Source organism: Petaurus breviceps, unplaced genomic scaffold (genome assembly GCF_028583685.1).
Source record: "Petaurus breviceps papuanus isolate PSGF00001 unplaced genomic scaffold, PetGlider_PUasm1.0 178, whole genome shotgun sequence".
NCBI lineage: Eukaryota > Metazoa > Chordata > Mammalia > Diprotodontia > Petauridae > Petaurus > Petaurus breviceps.
In genome coordinates this window covers 17,635,308-17,658,456 of record NW_027185777.1, presented here as the reverse complement: position 1 = coordinate 17,658,456, position 23,149 = coordinate 17,635,308, and positions in this window count along the sequence as shown.

The window sequence follows — 23,149 nt, the reverse complement described above, 5'->3', positions numbered from 1 at the left end:
TGTGTGTGTGTGTGTGTAACAAAAGCTACAATACTAAAGACAGCTAAGCAGCATTATGAATATCATGCTGGACTTAGAATCACGAAGGCCAGGGCTCAAATTCTACTTTAAAAAGACCTCAGATTCCTCTCCTCTAAAATGAAGGACTTGGACCAGATGACCTCTAGGCTTCCTTTCAGTTCCAAATCCTATGATTCTATTGACAACTAGATTGTGCAGTGGAGTCATGCAGATCTATTCTAAGTCTCAGTTTTCTTATCTATAAAATAGGGATAATAATAGCATCTCCTTTAAAGGGTTTTTGTAAGGATGAAATGTCATAATATATGGAAAGTGCTTTGCAATACTTAAAGCACTAAACAAATGCTAGTTATTTTTCTATTATTGTTGTTGAGCATAGTCATTCTCTAAAACTGTAATTCTGGACCCATCTCTCTGTAATAATACAGTTTTCAATAAGGTCTTGGACTCAATTGCCATCTGAATGTAGATATTTATGGTACTTTTCATCAAGAGTAATGGAGAATTGTCATTTCCCAAGCCCTGTACCTAGAACATAATATCAGAAACAGAGAGATTCCTCTCTGTGGAGACCTGGGCAGGTGGAATGAGTTATTTTTAGCCATTTCCAGCTGCAGGGTGTCATGTGGAAGTAGTACCAAACAACAGTGTCTTTCCCCAATACACAAATATCAGGTACTCTATTCAAAGAAGAGACAGCAGTCAGAGTGTTTATCTGCTGCTTCTATTGATGCTTCATTAATTGCATCTTACCTTTTGTGGACTTCTGACCAATTTTCCTAAGTCTGAGGTTTGGGTACAAGACTTAGATGATGTGGTCATATCCCCTGCTTCCAGTCTCGTGGTAGTCTCTTAAGAGAGAAAAGAATTATATAACATTCACATGAATATAACATGGAAATAAAATAATGATCCTAGAAATAATTGTTATTGATTAACCAAAAAGGTACATACATGTATGCATTGCATGTATTCATGGGCACACACACAAACTTACTGTACAGAGAAAATGAGAATGAAAGAGGAGAAAAGAAAATTTACCCAAGGAGACAGAATAACATAAGACCAGAGGTACAAAAACCCCATCAGATTCTAATTGAGAAACTCAGTATTCTTTTCATCTAACCCTTCTATTGACTCTGAGGCTAATTTGGTAAATACTGTATTTCACTCAGCTGCCCTATGACTTACCATCACAGAAGAAAGAAACCTTAAACAAAACTGACTTCTTGAGTGATGGTGTTGTTTTTCTCATTTTGCTTCTGTTTGGCATCTTTGAATGCCACTTTCTAAGCTGCCAAGATTTTGGTCTTTATGTGGCCTATCAAAAATTCCATTCATTAAAGTGTATCAAATCACGAGCCACCTTATGGAAGCATCAAAATAAATTGGGACAAAAGACACCAGAGTTATGGTGTAACTCACGATATGAAATTAATCATATAATGGGCCCAATAACAGAGAATCAGAATCTGAAGGAACATTAGAAGCTACCTAGTGCAAAATGATACTTACTTCTTAATATATCCAGAAAGTTATCATGCAGTCTTCTTTTTGAAGGAGGTCCTCTAGAAAAGGAGGAAATACTCCCTCTTGAGATAGCTGAGGATAGTTTTGGACATTAAAAAAATTTAAATTATTTTATACTTAATTTGTGGGATAAAATAAGCATGTTTATAACAGAGTGCACTACAAAAGATGATTGCACATTAAACTGTAAATCTACTATGTACAACTTGCTATTCCTTTTAAATATACAACAGATAAATTTCTTTACCCCCCTCTTTTTTTCTTCCCTCCCCTCTGTGGCTTAAAGATGGTCACCTTTAGACCCAAATCTATGTGTGTGTGTGTGTGTGTGTGTGTGTATAGATAGATAGACAGATAGATATGCATAGATACATATATATGTAAAATTACACATACTTCTATTTATCAGTTCTTACTCTGGATGTAGACAGTGTCATTTTTCATATGTCCTTTACAGTTAATTTGGGTCTTTATAATAGTCAAGATAACTTAGTACTAATTTTTAAGAAGGCATTTTTTTTCTTTTACATTCAATGTAAATTGATAGCTTTGCAACTTTCATTCATTGTTTCAAGTTCTCTCCTCTGAGGCCTTGCAGGGTAAGTTTAATCCCTCTTCCATGTAATAGCCCTTAAAATATATGAAGATAACTATCATGTCCTCTCTATGTCTTTGCTTTAGGCTAATCATGCCCATTTCTTTCAATGGATATTCCTTTGGCATGATCTCAAGATACTAAAGACAAAGTGTATATGTGTGTATATATTATATATACATGTATATATAATATACAGATCTTATACAATATACACATAGACAATATGATATAATACAATATACATAATAATATATCATATAAACATATGTTCATATACACAAACATGTATGTGCATGTATGTGCACATATACAAACGTGTGTGCGAACACACACATATTCTCAATTAAAATATCAAAAACTTTCTATAGCAATACCCCAGACTCCACTTCTCTAAAACATTAATATAGAAACCATAAACTCACTCATGCCTATGGATATTCAGAGAGAGAAAGCATAATCTTTGGACCTTTGTAATGTGAATACGTGCTGAATTGGTTTAGATACATACTTGACTCACCTTCAGAATCCATTTTAACCTGGTATGTTCTCAGTCATCAGAGGCAGGGTTGCATGGCAGACAGAGCTTCTGGGCTTAGAAGCAAATCTCTAAGTTTTCATTTATTATCTGTGTGATATTGAACTAGTCACCTAGTGGCTCTGCACTTAAAGCAACTGTAAACTTGTCTGGTAAGTAATAGATGAATTGTGATCACAGATCCTTCCTATATACATCCTTTCAGGCAGCTGCCATCTCCCCTCTCTTTTATCTTTCCTTGACTCAAGTCCATGTAATCAGAGGGGCAACGTCATCTAAGAAGCGAAGCGCTCAACCTGAAGTCATAAAGTATGTGGGTTTGAATTTCACTTTGACTCTTTTTTTGTGGCGTTACCATCACCAAAGAATCTGAACTCTTTGATTGTGTGTATCTCTAAATGGGTGTAGTAATACCTTCAGTACCTGCCTCATATGATTATAGAGAAGCCCAAAGGAGATAAACTATATAAAGTTCTTTGCAAACCTTAAAGCACTATAGAAATGTTAGCTACCATCATCACCATCATCATCGTCTTTGTCATTGTCAGAAAACAAAGTAATCTTTGAGATTATCTTTTCTAACCCCCCTAATTTTGTGGATAGGACGCCAAAGAAGTAATGCTACTTGCGACTTGACCCATAGGGAGTTTGTAGCAGTCCCAGAATTAGAACCTGTATCTTTGGCTCTTTTCATTGAATTACATCAGGTTGTATGTCCCAAGGAAAAAAATGTATTCAGCAGTCTTTTATTTTTTAAAGTGAGCTCTCCTTCTGACAGTCCTACTGCCTAAATTAGTACTTCCCAGACTTCTTCTTAATATGCTGCCTATATTCTGGCCATCACTCTCATTTCCATCCCTCCCACATCTTTGGACTCCAGAGCTGTTCTCCCCAATATGATAGGTGACCTTTTACCTCATCTTGCCTGAAACCAGGCCATCATGATTCTCTCTGGCTATCTCCACGTAATCTCTCTTTCTAGAACCCTTTTATGTATTGCTTTCTCCAATTAAAATTAAAATGGAGGATTTTTGAGAGAAGGGGCTATCTTGTTTGCTTATATTTGGATCCCCAGCCTGGCACAAGCTAAGTGTTTAATAAATGTTCAGCCTACAGATTTATCTACACAGATAGCTGCTGTGTATTTGTATCAATCTATCTGGGGCATGTGAAGAGAGTGAATAGAGTGCTAGGCCTGGACTCAGGAAGACTCATCTTCCTGATTTCAAATCTGGCTTCAGAAACTTACTACCAATGTGACCCTGGGCAAGTCACTTAACACTGTTTTCCTCCATTTCCTCATCTATAAAATGGGCTGGAGAAGGAAATGTCAAACCACTCCAGTATCTTTGCCAAGAAAACACCAAATGGGGTCACAAGGAGTTGGATATCACTGAAAAATGACTGAGAAACAATAACATTATGTATCTACCTGATTTTCTAGCCTCAGATGATGATTGTTAAGGAATGCTTAACCTATGCTCAAAGTTGCCCAAATCACATGGGAATGAATAAACATTTCTTTCAGAAAGGAGCCTGCATTCTATATTATTTCAGTAATACAGCTCCATGTCAGATATACTGGGTCTACCAGATGGTGGAACGGAATTAAATCTGGGTCAACTTCAGTTATTTTGGCCTTCTTGTTACACTCTTCTAATAGCTGAAGTTTCCATGGGAGAAATAGATATCAAAGGGAAAATGGCTGGATACCAAATGGTAGATCCAGAATTAGAAAGGAAAATAAATTCTGTTTTGGGCACTTGGGACCTGTAAAAGAAATAGTATAAGTCACCAAAAGTGAATCAGGTTCTGCCTGTGTTAATCATTTTCATTAGTCAAAGAGCCAATTTATTGGAGTAGAGATTTCCTCTACTATCTAGAGGAGTTTTTACTTTTCTAAGAAGTTACGTCTGAGTCTTGCTTTCATTCCCTATGCACAGAATGGTGGCATACAAAGTTTGGACCAAAGGAGGCAACTTGGCATAGTAGAAAGAGCGTTGATGCTAGAGTCAGAGTATCTGTGTTCAAAACCTTTCTTACTACCTGCATAACTTTGGGCAAGTCATTTAATCTCCATGAGTCTAAGTTTCCTCATCAGTAAAATGAAAGCATTAGATTAGGTAGCCTCTGAGACCTCCAGCTCAACCTTCCTTCTTCTCTGAGATTCTGTGTCCATATTATTCATAGGTTAATCAATCTGGCATTTCATCAGGAATAGTAACCTAGAGGTGGACTGTGTAATATTTGGGTGTTCCAAGGGCCAGAATATTTGCATCTTTCATGCTAATTCCATCAACTTCTGGTTCTCCAGTCCCTTGGCATTAATATTTTTGGTTGGAATATTCTTGGGCAGTCTTTCTGCACATACAATTACAATAATTGACATTCAGGCAGCTAGATAGGATAGTGAAGAGAACATGGGACTCTGAATAAGGAAGACCTGCTTTAGAATCCTGCCTTAGATATTAACTGTGTGCCCTGGGTAAATCCTATCAACCTCTCTCAGCCTCAATTTTCTCACCTGTGAAATGAGAATGATAATGACACCTACTTTTTTGGGTTGTTATGAAGATCAAATGAAATATATAGAAAGTGTTGTGCAATCCTTAAAGTTCAATACAATATAAATTCTGTTAGCTATAAATGATGTGTTCTTTTACTGTTTGCAAAGTACTTTATGGAAATCATTCCATTTGGTCCTTATGAAAACTTGGAAAGAAGACACAATATGAGATTATTATCTCTATTTTATGGGTGAGGAAACTGAAGCACCAAGATATTGAGCGATTAATTGCTCATGGTTACAATATTAGTAAGTGTTGGAGGTAGGATTTGAGCCCAGGTCTCTCTTGATTCTACTTTACAACTCTTTTGACAAGGATTATTCTGACTACCATTAATTTTGACTCTTCCTCTCCAATCAGGAAAAGAGGGAGCACTTGTGAGACTGGGGATGGAGGGAGGGATTTTCTACTAGAGTGAAAGTCTAAAAAAGATCTCCAGAGAAAGTACATGGAAATGAGGGTAGAGGCAAAGCCACAAGAGCAGTAATGAAGCAATGTCATCATTAGTGACAACATTGGTAACTCTTCTCCTCAAATCTATACTTGCAGGAGACTAGTGGAGTGAAAGCTACTGGGATAGGCAGCAAGGTAGAAGGCATTTATCTTTGTCAAAGATACTTGCTCAGGGGATAGGAATGCTGAAGAAAAAAATAAAAATGCTTAAAAATACTAGCTTGCATTTGTAAAGCATTTTAAGACATCCTTAGAACAACGCTTGGAGGTGGGAGCTATTATCATCATTTCCTTTTTACAGAATAGGAACCCCAAGGCAGACATAGACATACTATGATCACACAACTAGTATCTGAGAAAAAAAAAACACCCAGATACCTGTAACAACAAGGCTACTTGTAGGTGCTGTGGGGGTATAAGACCAATAACACCAGCACACAGGAGGGCTGCTAGCACAAGTTCTTTGATATGCTCTTCTAAATGAAAGCAACTCAAAAGGGGTCAACAATCTTACTTTAATCAAAAATATATATCATTTACTTAGTTCAGGGGGAAAAGTTAGCATCTTGAACTTCAGAGAAAATACAAACAGAAATGACAAGCAGAAATAACAGCATCAAGACTAACAAAGAGAGCTTCTGTCTGACCAAATAATACATATATCACAGATCAATAGACAGACCCTTCTGTTTGACCATTACATACATACATAGTTATCAGAGAGAAAAGCACCAACATTTGGGTTTTCAAAGCTGGGGGGCTCCTTAACAGTTACCCAGAGTCTCATCTGGCTACATCACTAGAACACTCTTCCCATGAGTAAGCCCCAAAGCAAAATGCTAACTTGAGAGTATATATACCCTTCTTCAGGGTAAGAGGGAATCTCAATCCTCATGACCCACTGCTTAATTACAAAGTAACATAAGGTATGGGCCTTCCTGAAAAACAAGCCTCCCCCAATCAAGCTTCTTTTGTTGGGCTCCTCCTAAGGCCTATTAATAGGCAGGGAAGATCTTCACCTCCCATTAATATTACAATACTTTTTGTGAGGCAAATCTGGAAAAACTGCAGATCCTTATTCCCTTCCCTTTTGGCTAGGCTTTGATTAGTTTCAAGAGATTGTTGCTCAGTTGTGTTTGACTCTGCAGACCCTAGGACACCAATACTGCCCATGGGGTTTTCTTGGTAAAGAGTGGTTTCCATTTCCTTCTAAGTAACTTGCCCAAGATCACAGATCTAGTGAGTATTCAAGGCTAGATTGAACTGTGGTCTTCCTGTCTCCAGGCCCAGTGCTCTATTCCCCAAGCCACCTAGCTGCCTCCAGTATCAAGAGGTACTCAAGTTCAAATCCTATCATCACTTCCTGAGTGCATTCCTTATTCTAATAAAACTCCATTTGATTGATCTCATCTTATTTATCATAAATAGCTGTGACTGATCTCATCCTTAGCATTTCATCTTGATCCTGTGTCTATGGCGTGAGGGTACAGAACAGCTTTGGGTGCCACACAGGGCTGGCATCTCAACCCCTAGCCCACTATTAGAGAGTTTTATCTCTCTAATTGGGGGCATTAGTATGAATTATTCATGTTTTATAACCAAGGTTCCAAGGGCAGAATTACTATGAAGTTGGGCCTTTATAATATACCCGCATATGGCTATATACCTAACCCTTGTGATACCTAGTGTGACACATGGAATGTGCATTCCATGATCCCAGTGGTAGACTCTATGGCCATTTAGAAATTTGAAGACTGTCATTGACATTAAAGTGGAAAAAAATGAAAATATTATATTTCAAAATATCTCTGTGGAAGTAAGATTGGGGCCCATGAAAGATTTTTCCTTTGGGGTCCCTTTATAGGCAAAGACCCCCAAATTATCTTTGTCCTTCCAAATAGCCTGTGAGGCTGCTTTGGGCTAAGAATGCTAGGAGAGGAAGGTCCATATTCTCTGTAGTGTTTAGCATGAACCATATGCAAATAGAGACTTGATCGATTCAATTTTTCATGCTTAGAATGTCAACGAAAACAGAGATAATGTTTGGGATGCATTTCCTTCCTGGGTCTTTTTATTTCTAATCCTGCAGTTACTGCTTTTCTACTCTAAGCCCTCTGGACTCTAAAGTTTGCATTTCCTGTCTTGCTTTTCTATTCAACAGAGAAATTTTATATCAATAGGGATACAAATAGCATGCCCTTTCTGGCCCTTCCACAGGGTGACTTGCATTTCCCTGAAGCTCAGACCACCATGCTAACTCAGCTGACTCTTCTAGGCATCTCCAGTCACATGTGGTCTCTTGGCAGAAAGCCTCGTGAGAAATCACCCTATTAAAATGTCCTGAGGTTGCTGTGCTGTAGACTTATGCAAGTCAACGACCTCTTTTGTGGTCTAAAACCAGATCACATGGTGGAGGGAGGGGAGGTGTTCCAGAAGAAGCTGGTTCTTCACCTATCTTAATCACTGTAACTAGCATTATAGAGTGTTTTAACATATGCAAAGAACTTTAAATGTGTCATTATATTTGATCCTTATAACAACTCTGCAAGGTAGGTGCTATCATTATCCTCATTTGAGGAGGATAGAAGTCAAGTGACTCACCCATAGGTCACATAACTTGTAAGTATGTGAAGCAGGATTCAATCTTTTTTTATTCCAAACACAATGCTCTATGTACCATGCTACCTTATTGCTGCTGTTTCTAAAAAGGAAGACACTGAGAAAACTCCCAATAGTCCTAGACTATGGACTAAGTGCTATATTTCTATGGGGACTTTAGATCATCACAATTTTGTTTTCTACTTGCATAAACTATGCCTAAAAGCTACTGAGGGACCAATGGATATGGATTCTTTTTTTTAAGCAATCAGGGTTAAGTAACTTGCTCAAGGTTACATGGCCAGTTATTTCTGGGTGTGGTGCTAAGTATCTGAGCCCGGATTTGATCCCCAGGTCATCCCGACACTGGAGCCGGTACTCTTAATTGCTGAGCCACCTGGCCTCCCCGATGGATATAGATTCTTAATGCTGAAACAATATTAAAAATAAGAATAGGGCCTGGACTTGTCATTTCCCTGGTATAGAGAAATCCCAGATGAGGAAAATGCCTTTATCAATGTAGGTGAACAGTTTTTTTTTTTCTGTGACTTCTGGACTTAGAAAGTTGCTTAGAGCACTGAGAGTTTATGTGACTTACCTGGAGTTAGTTGACATGGTCAGTTGAATATTGTAAGTAGGACTTGAACCCAGATCTTATTGGCTCTCTATCTACCATTTCATGCTGTAATAAAAAATACAAGTATTTGTACAACTCCTTGTTAATTTAACGTAAGTATTTTGTGATGCTCTCTATCTCTGGTTTGGTCATGCATTCTTCCCTTTTCCATAAATCTGACAGGTGAACTATTCCTTGCTCTCCCAGGTTGCTTATGGTATCAGCCTTTATATCTAAATTGTGAAATCATTTTTACTTTATTTTGGTATATGGTGTAAGATTTTGGTTTATGCCCATTTTCTGCCATACTATTTTCCAATTTTCCCAGCACTGGAAATCAAGGGGATGCCCATAAATTGGGGAATGGATAAACAAGTTGTAGTATTGTAATGGTTATGGGATTTGAAGGTCTTCCATGTCTCTTGAATTTGTTGATGTAGCTGGAAGGGGTGGGGTAAGAGGAAGCAGGAGCCAAGCTAGAGTGCATGTGGTGATTGGAAGCATGGTGGCAGCAGCAGCGGTGGGGGTCTGGAGCTGCTGGGAGCAAGCTGCATGGCTGCTGAGCAGTTGCCGTGAATGAGGAGAGGGGAATCTTTGCCTGAGGTGGCCTGTTCTGTTTTGAAGGCTTGAGAATGTGGATGTTTACTACATTAACTATGTGTGCCAACTTCATAACTACTGTGATGGCTTTGACTTTCTAGTTCAGGGACTCAGTTTTCTGGTATTTGAATAAGTGTTCTAGCTTTGTCCCTCATGTAGAGAGTCTAGTATATTTTGTGATTAATAACCATATCAGCATATTTATAGTTACCGTAGGCATTGTGAATATTGCATTGTTGATACAGGTATATGAATATAATGGAATACTATTATGCTATAAGAAATGAGGAGCAGACAGACTTAATAATTTGGAGAGATTTGTATAAACTGATGCTGAGTGAGGAGAGCAAAACCAGGAGAACATTGTATACAATTACAGACAAATCGTGTCTGTGATGACTGACTTTGCTAGACTGGGCTCTTCTCAGCAATGCAAGGATCTAAGACAACTCCAAAATATTTATGCTGAAAAAAGCTATCCACATCCAGAGAATGAATTGCAGAGTCTGAATGAAGATGGAAGCAAACTATTTGTTCTCTCTCTTTTTCCTTTCATTTCATTTTGTTTCTTCTTCCTTATCCTTCATTCAATTGGTATAATTCTACTGGACAGATTGAGTCTGGTGATTGCTTGAATTCGGAGTTATGAACTGAATAGGGCTAAAACCAATGGGGTGTCCATGCTACTTCTGACAACAATATGGTATGAGGGCAACTAGGCTGCCTAAGGAGAGGTGAGCCAGCGCATGTCAGAAAAGCAGAGCACCTTAAATCTTCCGTGCCAATCAGTGTTGAGTTTGGGCCCATGAATGGCCACTGCACATTCAGCTTGGGAAAGATAAGTGAGACCCAGTCACAAAAAATAAAATAAGAAAGGCGAAACCAATTAAAAAAGAAAAGAAAGTACTAAATAGTGTAAAAGAGGAGATCGTGCAATTAGCATCCAGGAAACTATCATTTAGTAAAAATAGACACAAATATAGTAAGAACAATGACCCTGCCAGAGCCATGGGGGCACAGGAAAGAATACTGTCATGGCATCCCAGAACCCAGGACTCTGGAGTCAAATTTAGAGGATTTGGTAGATTCCAGCTTTCCCTGAGATGTCAGAAAATAGATGCTCTGGTCACTGATTGTGTGAAAAAAGGAGTTGGAGGTCAGTTGGAAATTCTCTCCACCTCCTCCTCTCATAGACTAATGGAGGATCCCCCAGTCTTCTTAAGTTTTCTTCAGAAGGTTTCCATATTGTTACTGACTCAAATGAAGAGGTGTAGAAGATTATGTTCATTTGTGTATGGAGCAAAAGATAGCTGTACCAGTTGATTCCTTTCTTGTTATTTAGACTTCATTCACGTCTTAATGAAATGCTTTTGTTCTGGATTGACGTATCTCTTATGTAACTTGGCAATAGAGTATGGACTGGATGGAACCTCTGGTTATGATTTGCATACTTAATTCCCCCACATATCTGCACTTATCCTGGGGTTGTGAGAGGTTCCAGAGATGTCTAAGGTCTGTGCTATCCTTATAATTGTGATCCTTGATTTATGCTTAAAGCGTTCGAATAAAATTCTCATTGGTGGTGAGAAGGAAGACTTAACAATAGGCACCTATGGGAGGGGCAGAGTTAGCATGAGACCTCGGGAGAGTCATTATTCTTTCTAGCTTGTTTCAGGAAAGAATGCCTATGTTTCCAGGCCTTCAGGGAGAGACATCTAAAGGATACAATGTCTCCCCATCCTCCTTATTTCCAGCTGGCCTCCTTAGGGACTTTAAGGAATTTTTCCTTGAGTGAAATTGAAAATTCTCTCTCTCTCTCTGTCTCTCTCTGTTTTTCTCTCTCTGTCTCTCTATGTTTTTCTCTTTCTCTCTCTCTCATATTTTACTTCTAGTGGGACAACTCCTTCATTCTGTCTATATTCTAATCTGTAGGACTTCTCTGATTTGTTTGCCACCTTTTTGAATAAATGATTTCACTTTCTTTTTATGATATGTGAAGGTCTTTTGTGTAACCAGCATTTCATGGGAATGAACAAGACCTTCAAGTACAAGCTTAAGGGTACTTGCACTTTAAACAATAGCATTCAAGAAAGCAGCTTAAATCTAAAAAATAGTCATTTTCCTGAGGCTAGAAATATTTAGGGGGCAGACAAATACCTTCTCAGAGGAGAGTAAAATGATTATGTGAATCCAGTTTGGCTTCTCTTCTGAAAAGTGAGCCAGAAAAACCCTTCTCACAGTTAACTTAGGGGTTAAGGAACATGGTTAAACATACATTGAGGAAACAAGATAATTTCAGAGCTTTTCATTGTACTGTTAAAAACAGAAGCAGGGAAAGAGGTAGTGACTTCAGGACTTCAAGGAGCCATATTTTTGTCAATAATGGTACTCTCTCTTCTTTATTGTAGCCTTGCAGCAGCCAAAACATATATAACTCTCTAGTCAATCTGACAGTGAGCTTCTCTGAGCTTAGCTAGGCTTGTCTGTCTTTAGATCATAGACAATTTGTCACTGGGCTCATACATGAATTCTTTCTCATTTAGTAGTACCTGACAGAGATTGTGAAGTTGTTCTCCATTCAAGAAGCTTAAAAACATCCAGGATCACTTCCATATTGCACTGAGGCACCTGGGTATTACTTTAATAAAAGGCAATAGTGGTTATTCATATAACAATTTCTTTCTGTTTTCAGAGACAAAGATTACATGATAAACTACCATCTCTGAATTCTCAGACATGAAGATAACATTATAGTTAGTGTTTAGAGATATAAAATTATAGAATGCCAGCAGTAAGAGGGTCTTTCAAAATCACCCAGTCCAAACCAATATTTCATTAACAATTTTCCCAAGGTTAAAAATGTATTTGGCAGGGGTGTCCAGGTAGCACAGCGAGTAAGAGCACTGGCTCCAGTGTCAGAATGACCTGGGGATCGAATCCCAGGCGCAGACACTTAGCACCCACCCAGAAACACCTGGCCGTGTAACCTTGAGCAAGTTTACTTAACCCCAATTGCTTAAAAATAAAAGTGTATTTGGCAGTAAGAAGCAGCTAAGTGGCTCAGTGGATAGAGAACTAAACTTGTAATCAGGAAAACCTAAGTTCAAATTTGACCTCAAATACTTACTAGTTGAGAGACCATGGGCAAATGGTTTAACCTCTGTTTGCCTTAATCCACTGGAGGAAGAAATGGCAAACCACTCTAGTATCTTTGCCAAAACAAACAAACCATGTGCAGTAATGGTGTATTATGGTTCACAGGATCACAAAGTCAGACCGAACAACTCAGCAGAATTAGGTATTGAATATTATTTCTCTCCAAATTTAGTGTTTTTTCTATTTAATGATGCTTTCTCTCCATTTCCAATGCAAAGTTGTTTATTAATGTTATTTAGGCAAAATTCCAATGTACTGATGATACATATGTGCCATATGTGCCCACTGAAAGGAACCTTACCACTGTCATCCACTTCTAATTAATATTGATCATGAACTATATTATTGGGAAAGGGAGACAAATTCTTAGCCTAGGCAGCAAGGAATCGCCTACTTCTCAGAGGATGCCACCAACCTATAGAGGAAATTGGTTCCCAGCCCTTGATATTCCCTTGCTGAGAACCATATCTCTGTACGACTCCCTTCAACTTCTACTGGAGTCACTGGTAGTTTCCTCTGGAAAATGCAATCCTCCCAGTGAAAACTAACTACCTAAGTGATGCATTCCTATGTGTCAAAAATCTACTAAGTGTGGGGAAACCTGAAACTTCCACTAACTATTATCCTGTGACAGTCCAAATTTGTTGAGGACTATGATTCCTGGGGACTTTTTAGGCCTTGAAAAGAAGATGAATCACATAAAACAAATATTCAATTTTGTTCAAGAAATAGAGAAATTTAAAGGCTATAATCTTGCACAAAAACAAATAACTCAAGAAAAAGCATACACAAATATAAAAATGACTTCTACATAATGAAAATTGAATTCTTAAGAAAAATCGTAAAAACAAAAAGTATACAGTTATTATCAAAAAGAAAATGAAAATGGATTATCTGCCCGGGCCCAGTTTGGCATACATACATACATACAAGAGGCTATATGAACTTCCCAATTCCTAGCAGAGAGAATGAAGAGATATGAAGGAAAGGGAAAAGGAAGAAGGGGAAGGAGAGGGAAAAGAAAGAGAGTGCAAAGTCAGACCTTCTCAGCTAAATTCTAGGTTGAAGAAGACTCAAGACTAAGCAATGTGAGGCCATGCTACTGCTTTATGTTTTGCCAGAAAGGGAAAAGTCTAAGCTAGTGCATAGCCCAAAGATGGCTTTTTTGTTGCCAGCCAGAAAGGAAGAGAGAGATGGGAATGGAAAATATCCAGAGGACCTGTTTGTTTCTTGCCTCTCAATACTCACTTCCCTTCTCTGCCCAGACACATATTCTACTATTACTAATGCTTTCAGTCAAATCAGGCCACACGTTACTCATCGGATGTTCCCCTGCTTAGGTCTTAAGGGCTGCCATTCAGTTCCACCCACAAGGGTGATTTAACTTCCTTTTGCAAACAGCCAATGGAAGGAGTCTATAGGACAGAGGATTGTCTGTATACAAGTCCAGTTCCTCAAACTTGCCCTCATGACTCACTAGGGATCAGAGTAATGAATTAAAAACAATTACCTAATCTGTTTTGCAATGGAAATCTTCTCCTCCATCCTGTGACTCTTTAGTGCAACATTCTCCATTTTACAGATGAGGAAATTGAGGCAGAAAGAAATTACATAACTTACTGGAGGGTCACACAGTCAAAAGTATCTGAGGCTGTATTTGAACTCAAATCTTCCTGACTCCAAGTTCATTGCTCTAACCATTTTGCCATCTAGCTGCCTAGGAAGAAAGGAATAGAAATCAGATTTTCTTATTCATGGGCCAGTACCTTGTCTCCTACAAGTGCTATAGGAAAGGGGGCTAAGGAAGTGGTGTTGGGATAGAAGATCTAGGCAGCTAGGTGGGGCAGTGAATAAGGAGCTATATTTAGAGTCATTTAGTTTGAATATACTAGCTTTGTGACCCTGAGCAAGTCACTTAATCATTCTTTTTTTTTTTTTATTTTTCTTTGGAGGGGAGGAAGTCAGGGAAACTGGGGTTAAGTGACTTGCCCGAGATCACACAGCTAGTAAGTGTTAACTGTCTGAGACTGGATTTGAACTCAGGTCCTCCTGACTCCAGGGCCAGTGCTCTATTCACTGCGCCACCTAGCTGTCCCTCTTAATCACTCTTAAATGTCAATTTCCTCATCTGTAAAATTCGGACTATTATTAATAGTACTTGCTTTATAGGAATTGTTCTGAGGATCGACCAAAATAACATATGCAAAATGCTTTGCAAACCTTAAAGTGGTATATAAATGGTAGCTATTATTATGAGATAGTGATCTCTGAGGTTTCTTTCAAGTCTAATGATGGATGTGACTATATTAATAAGTTCATAGAAAAGAGAATGCCATGATAACTACATTGGTTGAGAAAGGCTTCAAGAAAGAGATGAAATTTAAGCTGGCCATTAGGTATAAGGGGGAGGGTTAGTAATTGGACATGTGATTTCATTGGTATAAGGGACTTCTGGATGAGGGACCTCCCTCAATCAATTCAGGTGGGCCCCTTCTCTATAACTTATAGCCTTGCCTCTAGATCATTGAGAGGTTAAGTGATTTGCTGCCTAGAATTACACAGCCAAGGCAAGAATTGGACAATAGTATTCTTGCCTTCAAGGCCAGAACTCTATCCACTGTGATGCATTGCTCTCCCTCTATCCTGGAAAAAGGAAAAGAGATCAGGCAATCAGTGACTAAGAAGGGGGAAGAAAATTGTCCTTTATTATTATTAAATGGTTAAATAGCCACATTCCCAACATCAAATAAGAGCCATGAAATTGACCTTCCCTAGATTAAATGATAGACCTCTGAATTTAGTAGAGTGACACAGGCCAATAAAACTTTAATCACAATACAGAATGTTTTCAATGGACATTACTATTTCACTTTTCATTAAAGTGACTTGGGTTATTTCTTCCACCTGATTTAGAAGAGATTTTTTTTTTGGCAAAAGATAAGCTCCAGACAAAAATTTTCTGACCTCCAATAGGATTAAACTGTAATCTCTGTTTAGAGCAGTTCTTAATTCTATCATGCAATTGAAAGATTATTAACATGACAATTTGAATTTATCTAGGATACACTTCACTAGTGGTCCAAATCTGTGTCCCTTTAAAAGGAATCCCATCCCCCTACCCCCTGTTCTCTTTCTCTTCTCTGCAGAGTTGCCTGGTTACTCAGAATCAGAGACTCCTTGAAATGTCTGTTGATGAAGGAACAGTCACAATTTGGCAATTAGAGCAGCTTGATTTGACATCTAAATGTAGAAATCTTTAGGAAAAAAATAACCATTTAAAGTGTTGCCATGTACAGAATGGAGTGGGAAAGAGATTAGACTGTGCATAATGACTGACTACGGTGTTCTTTCTGGGAATGTGAAGGTGGCCAGCAGTATAGAAGCTCATCATTAATAAAGCTTTTAAGACTTAATTTCACATCTGTTAATAAACCACCATGCCTATAATATATGAATTTCTAATATGATTGGAAACTATTTTCCTTCACTGAAGAAATTTTATGCCAATTAGCAAGGTAAAAAGCATTCTATTCAGCTGGCAATTCAGCCCTGCAGGTTTGAGCTGTTTTAACTTCACAAAAATAGCTCCTTTGGAGCAAATTGGGTTAGTTTCTGCCTGGCTCCACCCCCATACCAGACACAGAGATGGTGGAGGAGTCTCATTGCAGGGGGAAAAAACCCTCCCACACCTGCCTGTCTTTAATGCTCTGTGCCTAGAAGAATGAAAATAGGCCAACCAAGCCATTCTCTCCCAGCTGGTATGAATACCCCCTCATGGTCTTCTTTAATTCCTTTTCCACAAATGTCCCTCCCCAGCTTTTAGCAAAAGCACTACTGCTATGAGTTAAGCTCGCCCTTGGTTTATCCTACTTTTGTTGTCTTTCTTCCCTTTAAAAAATTGCATTTTGGGGCAGCTAGGTGGCGCAGTGATAGAACACCAGATCTGGAGTCAGGAGGACCTGAGTTCAAATTCGACCTCAGACACTTGACACACTTACTAGCTGTCTGACCTTGGGCAAGTCACTTAACCACAACTGCCCTAACTCCTTTACCAAAAAAAAAAAAGACATTTTACCAGGACCTCCTATATTCAAAAAACAGCTTACAAAAATTATAGTCACATAGAGTAAATGATGTCTTTAACTAGTTTCAGGCTATTATAACCATTTCTCAAATGGAAAACAAAGGTTTGAATTTTCAACTTGTTTCTGGGGGGAAAGTGATCATCCACATCTGTTGATAGTGGCATTTAATTCTTCCACAGTAGACTCTTGGCCCAGTGATCGGCCCCCATCTCTGCTTAAGTACAGACAACCCCAGGCTCTTGTCAAACTCCGTGCCCAATTCACAGAATAAATTCACATCTATTCAGCACAAAAAGGGACCTATTTTCTGCTTCTTACAAAAGTGACAGAATCATTCATCAGAACCTAAAAGAGCAAATGATAGCAATTAACCTTCTAATCACAGTAAACCAAGAGCCAGAAATTATATTCTTTAAAGTAGGTTAAAAGAAAGGTAGATGCAGAGCCATTTCAAAGGTGTTTAAAACTAGAGTATAAGACAATGGTGATTCCTTACCTGGGTGCTACCATGGCATCCCTCTTCTCTGGGTGCTGGGGAAAAATCATGTATCCTGATGTGGTGGCACATACTGGTAATCCCTATTGATGAAGGACTGATTGATGAGGTTGGTTTAAGTCTCACTTCTGCCTGATTTCCTTCCAGTTTTCCCAGTAATTTTTGATAAATATTTTAAATTTGGAGTGATCAGTGGAATGGATTAGGTACATAGAATACAGAAGCAACAAACCTAAATATCCACAAGTTTAGAAAATTGCTTACTCAATGAAGAAATATGAGCCAGAGTTATAAACAGAAGGAAATCTCTAGCTGCATTGAGCTTTATAAAAACCTGACCTGTCACATCCCCCAAATTTCCAGTGGAAGGAAAGACCACATCATTTGGGGTCATTCCAGGTAATCACAAGTGAGAATGCTAAGAAGACTCAAATTTGGAAAGAAAGGACAATTACTTCTCAGTCTCTACCTCCAAATTCATAACTAGGTTAAAAAACCCAGGGCTTTGCCACAAAGTACTAGAATTTTAGAACAGGGGTGAGGAACTTGGGGCCTCAAGGTCATGTGTGGCCTTCTATGTCCATGGGAGTGGCCTTTTGACTGAATCCGAGTTTTACAGAACAAATCCTTCTTTTTTTTTCCTTTTTTTTTTTTTTGGAGGGCAGTTGGGGTTAAGTAACTTGCCCAACGTTACACGGCTAGTATTTTTTTTGTGTGTGGGTGTTAAGTGTCTGAGGCCAGAACCAAACTCCAGTCCTCCTGACTCCAGGGCTGGCTCTTTACTCACTGCGCCGCCTAGCCACCCCAAAGAACAAATCCTTCTATTAAGGGGATTTGTTCTGTGAAGTTTGGATTCAGTCAAAGGACTGCACTTGAGGACTTAGAGGGCCACATGTGTCATTGAAGCTGCAAGTTCCCCAGCCCTGACTTAGGTCTTCAGAGCACTTGAACTCCTTCAATAGCAAAGAAAGAACTGAGCTTAGCACCCACTTAACAAGATAGAAGGTTCCCTAGCTCACACAATCCAACCTACCCAGCTTCCCCACCCAAAGTTCCCATGGCAGCCTTGCTAGTCTCAGGATCAACACTCTCCACCCCCACTCTCCCCATAAGAAATGGCTTAGGTGCTAAAATTGCTAGTTAAAGCTCTGTCCACCACATATTCACCATGGAAATCATCAGTGTTACTGAATCCATTGCTTTTGCTAGAGAAAAGAAAACAAAGCTTCCAATATCATTGTTGGAAAATGTGCTCACTTGTCTTTCCAAGGCCTCCTTTTGAGAAAGGCTAGGGAAAGGAGGTTGCTTTCGGTAGCAGAAATATAACCACTTATGTTAGTCTCTCAAGAGCCTTAATATGCTTAGGCATAGAAAAAACATGACCTCCATTTAAGTAGAAAATGCAAAAGATGAATCAAACATACAAGTAAGATCCAAGGTGACTTTTATCCAGTAGCAAGCTGAATTCTCAGGTAGGCCCAGAGAAAGGTGACTCAGAATCTGCCAGTTCTGAGGTCACATCTTCTCCTTCCTCCATAAGCTCATGTTTGTAGCTAAGCATTTAAGGGCACACATACACAAAGAAGAGGAGTGGTCCCCAGAAGAAGTAGACTCCAGGAGGAGACACGGTCAAGCTCATCAAAACCACGGGCTAATTTTTTAGAGTACATATACATACTATATACATATTATACACATATACATACAGATATACATGTATGTGCATATTATGTGCATATGTATTTGTAATGTAATGCCAAGCAAAGGCAACATCCCAAGGTTCAGAATACCAGCATAGGTGCTCTCCATTTTATTCAGTGACAAATTAAGAACAGAGAAGATCAAAACATGACATCATTCAAAATACAGCATTTACTAAGTGTTATTAAATAATCTCTAAGTACTACCCCACCCCAGGACCTTACATTCATTCAATCAATTACAAAGTCCCTGTTCTAAATACTACTCCACCCCTAGGCTGTACCTTCATTTGGTCCATCACAAAGCCCCTCTTCTCAAATGGAGATTAGTTTCCAATCTAAGTAAAGTACATTCATTTGTTCAACCATAGAACACAAAAAGGTCAAAAGTTCTCCACCCCTGGATCACAATTGAATCTACCCCAGCGTTACAACAGGTTTAAGCACAGCACTTAATATCCAAATGGAGGTCTTTTCTTCATCTTGACACGAGGTAAGTTCTCAGCAATCTTAGTTCCTGGGGAGACAAGGCTTAGCAAGGCCACAAGATACATTGCCAGTCTCTTCATTAATTCATCCTCTGTCATAGAACAGTCCTAGAACCCCTGAAAATATTAGCAAAACCCTCTCCCAGGATTTCTGTAAACATACAACAAGAAAATCCTTCTTCAGGGCTTCTGAACCAACAGAAAGTTTCCCAGACTCCTGCAACAACAGCACTGTCCTTCACCAGTGGACAGTATTCACTCTCTGTCTGCAGGACAGTCTCAGGAGCTCTTAACCAACAGCCAGGTTCCAGGACTTCTTCAACAACAGGAGTGTCTTTCACCAGTGGACAAATCTGGCAAAACAACATCAAAACAGACAGACAAAGTACCAGCAAAACAGCCATGTCTCCTCAGTCCTTGGCAGCTCTGGGGGCAGGTCTCCAAAGTCCAGGGCAATTCAAAGTGGCCCTCAGCAATCCTCTCAGTCTCTCTCTCTGCCTCCACAAGGTGCTGCTTCCAAAAAATTCTTCTGCCTCTCTCTTCTCTCTCCAAATCTACATCACCAGCTCCTCCCAGTTCAGGACTTTCTTTTCATGTCAACAAGTCCATCCCACAGGTGGGATTAACAAGCTCTGGGCTTTAACACAATCAAACCAAAACCAAGCCAATACAGGGGAATCTTTAAATGCCATTACTATTACAGTATTATATATGTATAAGTATATGTGCATAACTGTAAATATTTGTAAATCATCTTCATCTAATCCAGGGTTTCTTAATCTTTTTTTGTGTGATTCTCACGAACTCCTTTAGCACTCAAGTAAAACCTAGGAACTCTTTTTTTTTTTAAAGCAATTGGGGTTAAGTAACTTGCTCAAGGTTACATGGCCAGTTATTTTGTGTGGGTGCTAAATATCTGAGGCCAGAACCAATCCCAGGTCTTCCAACTCCAGGTCCAGCGCTCTTACTCACTGTGCCACCTGGCCACCCCAACCTAGGAACTTCTTTATCAGAAGAATGAATTTTAAAATGTTTATATAAAATGAGTCTCAAATAACATTTGTATGTGTGTGTGTGTATATATATATGTATATATAATATATTATATACATATAATATATATATATATACATAGTAGCTAACTAACACAGTGGATATAGTGGACTTAGACTCAGGAAGACTCATCTTCCTGAGTTCAAATACAGCCTTAGACATTTACTAACTTAGTGGCCCTGAGCAAATAACTTAACCCTATTTGCCTCAGTTTCTTGTCTGTAAAATGAGCTAGAGAAGGAATGGCAAACCATTCTCTTTTTCAAGTAAAACTGAAAATGTGGTCAAAAAGAGGTGTATGTGAGTTAAATGACTTAAAGTCTATATATATATGGATAGGTGGATGGATGGATAGATAGATATCGATACACACACACACACACATATATATATATATATATACATATATATATATATATGGATAGATGGATGGATGGATGGATAGATATAGATACACACACACACACATATATGTTCATAGATCCTACATTAAGAATGCCTAGTCTAGTCAGTTGTTTTGGTGGCATTGAAAATGCTCCACCCTTCCCTCCCTGCCAAGATTGCGTGACTGATACTTCTCTTTTAGATTTGATTTGTTATGAAGTGGAGGACTTTCAAGCATTCTTGATGAAAAAACCAGAGTTGAATGGAAGATCTGACATTCAAATACAAGACGCAAGAGAAGCATGAGAAGGTAAACAGGGAAAAGAAATCATAAGGAACTTATCAAAGTTGAACTATTTACTTTCCTACATGAAAAAATGATAATTGCAACTTATGGAACTTTTCTCAGTATGGGGATAGTTGAAGGCAATATAAATGTATATATACAGGTATACATACATATATGTCTATATAAGAGGATATATGTGCATATGAATACATATGTGAATGTGTGTATATATGTGTACAGGTATACATAGACAGAGGGCACAGGATCAATTGAATATGAAGGGATGATATTTAAAAGGTGAAATTAAGAGGTGAGAGAGGAATACAATGAGAGGAGATGGGGAGACACAGAATGGGGTAAATTATCTCATATAGAAGAGGCAAGGGATAACTGTCACAATGGAGGGGAAGAACAGGAAGGCAAAAGGGAGTGAGTCAACCTTACTCTCATTGAATTTGGCTTAGGGAGAGAATGACATACACACAAAATTGGGTATCTTGCCCTACAGGAGAGTAGGGGGGAAGGGGATGAGAGGGGGGATGACTGAGGAGAGGGCAGGTTGAGGGGAGGATAGTCAGAAGTATACACTTTTGAAAAGGGACAGGGTCAAAGTAGAGAATAGAACAAGTGGGGGCAGGATAGGATGGAGGGAAATATAGTCAGTCTTTCACAATATATCCACTATGGAAATGTTTTGTGTAACTACACATACATAACCTATGCTGAATTGCTTATCTTCCCAGTAAGGGTGGGTGACAAGGGAGGAAGAGAAAGAATCTGGAATTCAAAGTTTTAAAATCAAATGTTAAAAAAATATCATTATTAATTTTTTTTACATGCAATTGGGAAATAAGATATGCAGGCACTGGGGTATGGAGATCCATCTTGCCGAGGGAGGATGGAGAGGATGTAGGAGGGAGCAGATTGGGGAAGGGGACATTCAGTGGGAACCCTGTTTTGGGGTGGTGGGTAGGGAAAAGATGGGGAGAAAATTTGTAACTCAAAATCTTGTGGAAATGAATGATGTAAACTAAAAATAAACATAAAATTTAATTAAAAAATAAATTTGCTTTGTTAGATACAGCCTTGGTTCATAATTTCAGGTATTGTTTTTCATGCCTATAACTAAAATTCCTAAGGATTGTGGCACAAAAGCTTATTTGTTCCAGGATAACCTGGAAGCTATCATATTACCCAGCCCTCGTGCAGCATGGTCCTATGACATGTTGTAGACCAAGTCTTTAGGTGATGGACTGATTCATAGAGGGAAAGGGTAAACAATTAGAGATATGGCATACATTCACTTATCCTCAGCTTGCCATCTCCATCTTTCCACCAAGCACAGATGCTACCAGAAAGTACACAACACATCCCCAGAATATTGTGCAGATGCAAATGTCACAATTTCATGAATATCATTCCAGAAAGGAGATCACCCAGGAAAAAACATAAAACACTACATTAAAGGGACATGTCCAGGTCTTAACTCTTTAATCTCAACAGTCCAGCCATGCCTACCACCTCATTTGACTTCCCTTCCTATGAATTCTTCAAACTCTCTGCTTAACCACAAAAGAACTTATTTGATTATAAAGTCACAGAATGCTGGAGTTGGAAGTGTATTTGGTGGCTGTACTGAGGCAGTGTAGCATAAGAGAAAGAATACTGGATCAATGGTCAGCGGATCTGAGCTCAAAATTTGTTTCCAATGCTCACTACTTGTGTGACCTTGGGCAATTCATTAAAACTTTTGAAAACTCAGTTTCTTCATCTATAAAACTAGAGAAATTCTCTAGATTGACTCTGAGATTCCTTAAGGTTTGCTGGCTAGAATTCTTTTGCAAAGACCAAACCTAAACCCAATTCACTCTGAATATCATGGATTGGACAATGGGTCCCTGCCCAAGCACTATTTAATGGATATTTTTTGGGCCCTCCTGGTTCAGAGCGAAAGTAAATAGCAACTATTTCCCTTTTGAC